Here is a 7,556-nt window from a genome sequence, read left to right on the forward strand (position 1 = left end):
AGAGGACTTCACAGGAAATTTGAGGAAAGATAGGAATGCCATACTGTTGGAATTCTGTTCTCAATCTTTCTCTTTCTATCTTTCAATAAACCCTTAAAAACCTAAACTTGTTTTATCAGTGATTTTAGTCAGTTTCCCCCAAAACTGGGGGAACAGATTAGAACCCACATTTAGAATCTTAAATTACACAGAGTCCAGCCCCACAATTATGCTGACACATATCTATCCCCAGGCAGGCTGTGCCAGAGAAACTTAACCACAAGCCTCTGAATCAGCTGCAGTGCTGGTGTCTTCTGGAACTAAGCTCATAGTCTGTTGAGAGGGCTGAATGGCTGAAGAGTGTGGGGGGAATACAGGAGTTTCTGTGGGAGCTGAGAAGGAATTTAGTTGTCCTACACCAGTGGGGAGCCAGAAAGAAATCTTGGGTGGTGGAGGCCCAGGTTGGGGAGGGGTGCAGCCTAATCAGAGCGAATGACCACAGCAAACAAAATTTTTGGGAAAAAAATAATTGCTTTCAGAGTGTATGGTATATTCATGTTCATGTCTTTTGTCATGGGATGTTGGATTTTACTTTCAAAATACCCCAAAATAATTGTAATTTATTCATTCACATTTACTCTCTAGTATTCTAGTATGTAGTTCATTTACACTAACCCTGTTTGCTAAATGTGTCCTCCTTCTATGTTTTTCTTTTAGAATCTGAAAATAGTGTCATTCCAACATAGCATCTGTTAGACATTATCAATACTGGACACAGATATTAGAATCAGTTCATAAAGAAGCACTCAGAGTAGAGCTTACTCAATTTCATTAGCAAAATGAATGATATAGATCTATCTCTACCAAGTACTTTACCACATTGTCTACACTCACTAAATTATAGTTCACTTACCAACCAAAGCAAACATCAGATATCCTCACCTCAAGTCACCCACAAATCAAAGGATTATTATTCCTGACATACTCAAACTATTGGGGTTATGGACCAGACCACTTGGCCATCCACTTATAAAATATGATTGTCACTCCTTCTGTTTCTAATTGGTGTTTCTCCCTATTTGATGATTCTCCATCTATACTTCATCCTCTCTTGCTCTTTTCCACATTCATTTCATAGCACACTCCTAGAAGTAACTTTACTAACTAAATTTATCCTACAAATTATCTGAATCAGATTATCCTCACTGCTCCTTGTAGCTTGAGGGGATAGCCATGGACTTCAAGTAGCAGTTACCTCTCTTCAACTTGAGCACATGGATACATTACTTGTGAATTTATCATGAATTCAGAGCCAACTATGATGAATAAAATGGTTTACAAAACTGATAAATGCTATATAGTGAAAAAGTGAAATTTGACTATTATGTAATGAGTGTTGTTTTCTTTTATGGCTAATTTTTTTTATTGAGCCCCTACTATATACAATGCACAGTGGTAATCATACATCCAAAACTGTTTTGAGGAATGAGAGAAGTTGAATTAAGAATATAGCCTTCCAGTGGGCCTACAAGGAGATATTATCTCATTTATTCACTTGGATATCCAAGTTCTGATATGATTGCTGGAAAAAATGTATCTCACTTTAAAGACATTGTAAATAAAAATATTAAAGAGCATTTACCATGAGAGCACTTTGTCATGTTGTTAACTGAAATATATATACACAGCATTTCAAAAATCATGTCATCTATATTATTATGAAAATGATGTTATTCTTAACAGAAAGGTATTCTTACTTCAAAAGAACAAATATGAATAGCAGCAATAAAAAAGACAGAGAAATGATGTCAATGTCTTAAAGTTGCAGCAACCTCCCATTTAAAATTCATCACTTCCCTGTGTTACTAGTGTTTGTCATCTGTTCTCTGACACAAATAGCTTGATTTTCACATGACATATTTAAGACAGCCCTGTTCAGACTCATTTATAGTGACTCCATTTAAGTCACACTTTTTCAATTGTTTCCAAGAGGCACAACTCAAATAAAGTGAAGCACACCATATTAGCCATCAACAACAGCCATGATTTAGTGACATGTATATTAAATCGATTCATTTCAGGAGGCTGCCCCTGCTGTTATTTTTCTTTTAATGAATATAATGCTTGTAAAAGCAAGACAGAAAGCACCTACGTGGTTTGACTAATTGATGGGCAAGTACTCCACATGCTTACAAGCCAAACAACGTGACTACATTTCTCATTCTAGTTTTCTTATTTTTAGGAATGTGGTCAATTCTACCCAAGATCGAGCCCCCCAAAAGAATCCATGGGTTCCAATACAACATAATCAATAAGAAAATTGTGAAAAGGAACCATCAAAGCAAAAATCCAAAGTCTAGACCTTAATCTATCTATCCACATTTATCTTCCATTACTTCCCAACATACATTTTTAATTCAGGTTACTATAGGAACAGGGAAAAAAAGCCATGGATTGAACAAGAAACCAATCTGTTTATTAGTCCTGATTGTATCACTTGTAACTTTGGAGGAGTCATATAACCTATCTAAGTCTACTGTATAATAATTAAAGTGAGGAGATTTCCTGATTCCAAGGAATTTCCCAATCCATTTAGCCACAATCTTGTGACATATACTGATCTTATGAATTCAGGCAAACCATTTAACCTCTTAATGTCACCAAGCAATTCCTTAAAAATATAAAATACAGAAATTTTCTTCATCTGAATTAGGGGAGGGCATTTCCACTCTAGGACTTATCCACATTAATTAAATAATTGATCCAGATCAAAATTAAATTAATAACTCAATAACTAATATTTGTACTATTTTATTTTTAATAATAAACATTTTTATTTATAGTTTTGGATTCCAATTTTTTATCCCTCCTTCCCTCCCCCCCTCCCTGAGGCAGCAAACAATCATATGGGTTATATGTGTACCTTTATGTAAAACATTACCATATTTGTCATTTTGTACAAGAAAACTTGATTAAAAGAAAAAAAGTGAAAGAAAGTAAAAAATAGTATGCTTCAGTCTGTTCAATTAATATCAATTCTTTGGAGGCTGATAGTATTTTTCATCAATAATCCTTTGGAATTATCTTGGATCATTGTATTATTGAAAATAGTCAAGTCATTCACAGTTCTTTATCAAACAATATTGCTGTTTCTGTGTACAATGTTCTTTTGGTTCTGCTCACTTCACAATACATCTTTTCATACATGTCTTTCCAGGTCTTTCTGAAGTCATCATGCTTTTCATTTCTTATAGCACAATAATCATCATCATATCAATAATCATCATCATATACCACAGTTTCTTTAGCCATTCCCCAATTGAAGGACATTCCTTTGATTTCCAATTCTTAGCCACCACAAAAAGAGCTGCTATAAATATTTTTGTTCAAATAGGTCTTTTTCTATTTTGGGGAATTTCTTTGGGATATAAACCTAGAAGTGGCATTGCTGGATCAAAGGGTATGCACAGTTCCATATCCCTTTGGGCATAGTTCCAAATTGCTCTCCAGAAGGGTTGGATCTTTTCACAACTCCACCAACAGTGGATTAGTGTAACAAATTTCCCACATCCCCTCCAACATCCAATATTTTCAATTTTTGTTATATTTATCACTCTCATGGGCTGAGGTGATACCTCAGAGTTGTTTTAATTTGCATTTCTCTGATCAATAATGATCTAGAGCATTTTTCATATAATTTTAGATAGCTTTGATTTCTTTGTCTGAAAACTGCCTGTTCATATCTTTGACCATTTATCAATTGGGGAATGACATATTTTTATAAATTTGTCTCACTTCAACACATGTATGAGAAATAAGGCCTTTATCAGAGATATTTGTTTAAAAAATTCTTTCCCCATTTTCTGTTTCCCTTGTAATCTTGGTTACATTAGGTTTGTTTGTGAAAAAGCTTTTTTCTAATTTTATATAATCAAAATGACCTATTTTACATTTAATTTTATTCTCTGTATCTTCCTTGGTCCTAAGTTATTCACCTTCCCATAAATCTGTTAGATAAACAATTCCATACTTCCTTAATTTGCTTATGGTATCATCCTTTATGTGTAAATCATGTGCCCATTTTGACCTTGTTTTAGTATATGGTGTGAGATGTTGGTCTATACCTACTTTCTGCTATATTTTTTACCAGCTTTCCCAGCAGTTTTTCCTCAAAAAATGAGTTTTAGTTCCAAAATCTTGGATCTTTGTGTTTATCATATATTACACTACTATAGTCACTTACTATAGTGTAATTTCTATCTATTCTATTCCAATGATCTACATCTCTCTTTCTTAAACAGTAACAGATTTTTTTAATAACTGCTTTATAATACAGTTTGATATCTGGTACTGCTAGACCACCTTCTTTCATATTTTTTCGTTGATTCCCATGGTATCCTTGAACTTTTGTTTTTCCAGATGAATTTTGATATTATATTTTTTTTAGCTCTGCAAAACATTTTTTGATAGTTTGATTGCCATAGCACTAAATAAATAAATTAACTTAGGTAGAATTACCATTTTTATTAGATTGGCTCTGCCTATCCATGAACAATTAATATTTTTCCAATTGTTTAGATCTGACTTTATTTTTGTGAAAAGTGTTTTGTACTTTTCCTGGCTCATTGCAGCTGTGGTTCGTGGACCCAAGAAACACCTGAAGCACATTGCCACCCCCAAGCACTGGATGCTGGACAAGCTGACCAGCATGGTTGCTCCCAGATCAAACATAAGCCCCCACAAGCTGAAAAAATGCCTCCCACTCATCATCTTCCTCCCCAACCATCTCAAGTATGCCCTGACAGGGGTTGAGGTTAAGAAGATCTGCCTGCAGCAGTTTATTTAGATTGATGGCAAAGTCCGCACAGACATGACCTACCCTTTTGGCTTCATGGATGTCATCAGCATTGAGAAGACTGTTGGGCATTTCTGTCTGGTTTATGACACCAAGGGCTGCTTTGCAGTTTATTGCATCACAGATGAGGAGACAAAGTATAAATTGTGCAAAGTGAGAAAGACATTTGTGGGCACCAAAGCCATTCCCCATCTGGTGACCCATGATGCATGAACCATCCACTATCCAGATCCACTCATCAAAGTGACTGATACCATCCAGATTGATCTGGAGATGGGCAAGATCACAGATTTCATCAAGTTCAATACTGGGAATATGTGCATGGTGACTGGCGGAGCTAACTTAGGTACATTGGCATGATCACCAACAGGGAAAAACATCCAGGCTCCTTTGATGTGGTTCATGTGAAGGATGCCAGTGGCAACAGCTTTGCTTTCAGGATTTCCAACATTTTTGTGATTGGCAAAGGTAACAAGCCTTGCATTTCTCTTCCCATAGGCAAGGGCATCTGCCTCACCATTGCCAAAGAGAGAGAGAGACAAGAGATTGGCTGCCAAACTGTGTAATGAGTGAAGGTTGGCCTGTTAACCACATTTTCTCTGGCCAAATAAAAACCTTCCAAAGTAAAAACAAAAGTGTTTTGTAGTTCTGATCATTGTACTATCTATTTTAAAGGAGGTATGGTGAGTAAATGTTTTATAAAATAAATAAACCTTGAGATAAAATAATAGGATTTAGCAGATACTCAATGACCCACCTGGAGATTAATCTAAACTGATTGAATTAAGTGAGAGTGATTGGCTGATGATTAGCCTACTTCCAGTTAACTAGATTTTAAGCACACCTGGCTAGCCCTTCAGAAAGTATTGTTCTCAGAAGCTAACTTAACTCGAGACCACCTTCAAGTCCAGTGAACAATGGATTTGGATGATGCCTACCAATTAACTTGAAGCAGTGTGTAAAGACCACCTCTTCTCAGGACCTATAGAAAGCTTCCAAACTCAGTTTGAAGGGAGTTCATGATTTAAGTAGGCTTCTGGTGGAGGACTTGAGAAAGAACCAGACCAGGTTGGAACTCTAGGCTAGATAGGCAAGTTTGCTCACACTATACATAAAATAGACTTTTTTAATGTTTGTCACGATTATTTCCAATTATCCTACAAAGAAGTCATCTGATAAGATGCCTGTCTAAACAATTGAAGGACTATGAGATTATCTTTTCTGTTTCATTACTGGTATTTTGGGTAGCTAGGTGGTATAGTGGCCAGAGCACTGGTCCTGAAATTGGTAGGACATGAGTTCAAATCTCACATTGGACATTAGCTATGTGACCCTGGGCAAATTATTTCACTCCAATTGTCTTTAAACATCCAGGGCAATACCCAGTCTTCTTGATATACACATACATGCATACATACACACACACACACACACACACACACACACATATATATATATACACACACACACATATACATATAAATATATATACATATATACATACACACATATATACACACATATATATATATGTGTGTATGTGTATATATATATATATATATATATATATATATATATATATATATATATATATATATATATATATATATATATATACACACTTACTGGACCCAGATGGATCCGGATGAGAGAGTGAGGTTGGTGACCTCTCTTGCACAGCCCTCTCTCACTTAAATCCAATTCAGTGCAACTGATGACATTACCCTGATTTCATGATCCTCTTCAAGAATGAAGTACAAACAAAACCAACACTTGTACTTTGGAATTGTTGTTTATATTTGTATTAGTAAGAGTTCTTTAGTCTTTCAATTTTTTAAAAAGTTGTTATTGTCCACATTATTCTCCAGATTCTGATGAATCAATTATATGTCAGTTAATTAATTCTTCAATATTTCTATAAATTTGTAACTTTCATCATTTCTTAGAATACAACATCATATTATAATCATATGATAATTAGTTTGCAATACCAAAATTTATGGATCCCCTTTTAGTTTCCAATTTTCTGCACTATTTAATATATTTTTACATATAGATCTTTTTTTTTCTTTGAAGTCTTTGGATAAAAGAAACAAGAAAAGTATGCCTAATTTAGAGGGTATGCACCGTTTTGTGAATTACTGTATATAGCTTCAAATTATGTTGTAAAACAGATTACTTCAAAGTTCCACTAAAAATGCTATAATTAACCAGTTTTCAGAAACCCTTTCAAAAACTGTCATTTTTTTCTTTTTTATCGATGTTATTGTTGTTATAATTTTTGCAATCTTAACATGTGAATTATAACCTCAAAAATTTTTAATTTATATCCCCCTCTTAATGATAATTTGGAGCATTTTACATGGCTGATTAAAGTTTTTAGTATAAAGTTCATAGTTTGGGGAATACCATATTCTCATCCATTGATTATTTTATCAGATCATGATCATTGTTGTTTCTACATTTGAATGAACTGATTTCTTATATATCTTGGACATCAGACATTTGTCAAATAAACTTGTCAAAAAGTTTTTTAACAGTTAATGTTTCCCTTCTAATTTTAAATATACAAACAATAAAACAATCATATGTTTTGTTACTTTTCCTCACTTTCCCCTGTTATAACACCTCCTCTTTATTTCAAAGAGCCATATCATATAACAAAGAATATGTATATATATATAATTTTTCCATATAAATTTTATTATTTTCCAGTTACATT

General features: G+C 34.1%; 1 pseudogene; it reads left to right on the forward strand.

Moving 5' to 3' along the window:
• Positions 1-328: 328 nt before the first annotated feature.
• Positions 329-5,407, forward strand: LOC122738611 (annotated as a pseudogene).
• Positions 5,408-7,556: the final 2,149 nt, after the last annotated feature.

Source organism: Dromiciops gliroides, chromosome 2 (assembly GCF_019393635.1).
Source record: "Dromiciops gliroides isolate mDroGli1 chromosome 2, mDroGli1.pri, whole genome shotgun sequence".
NCBI lineage: Eukaryota > Metazoa > Chordata > Mammalia > Microbiotheria > Microbiotheriidae > Dromiciops > Dromiciops gliroides.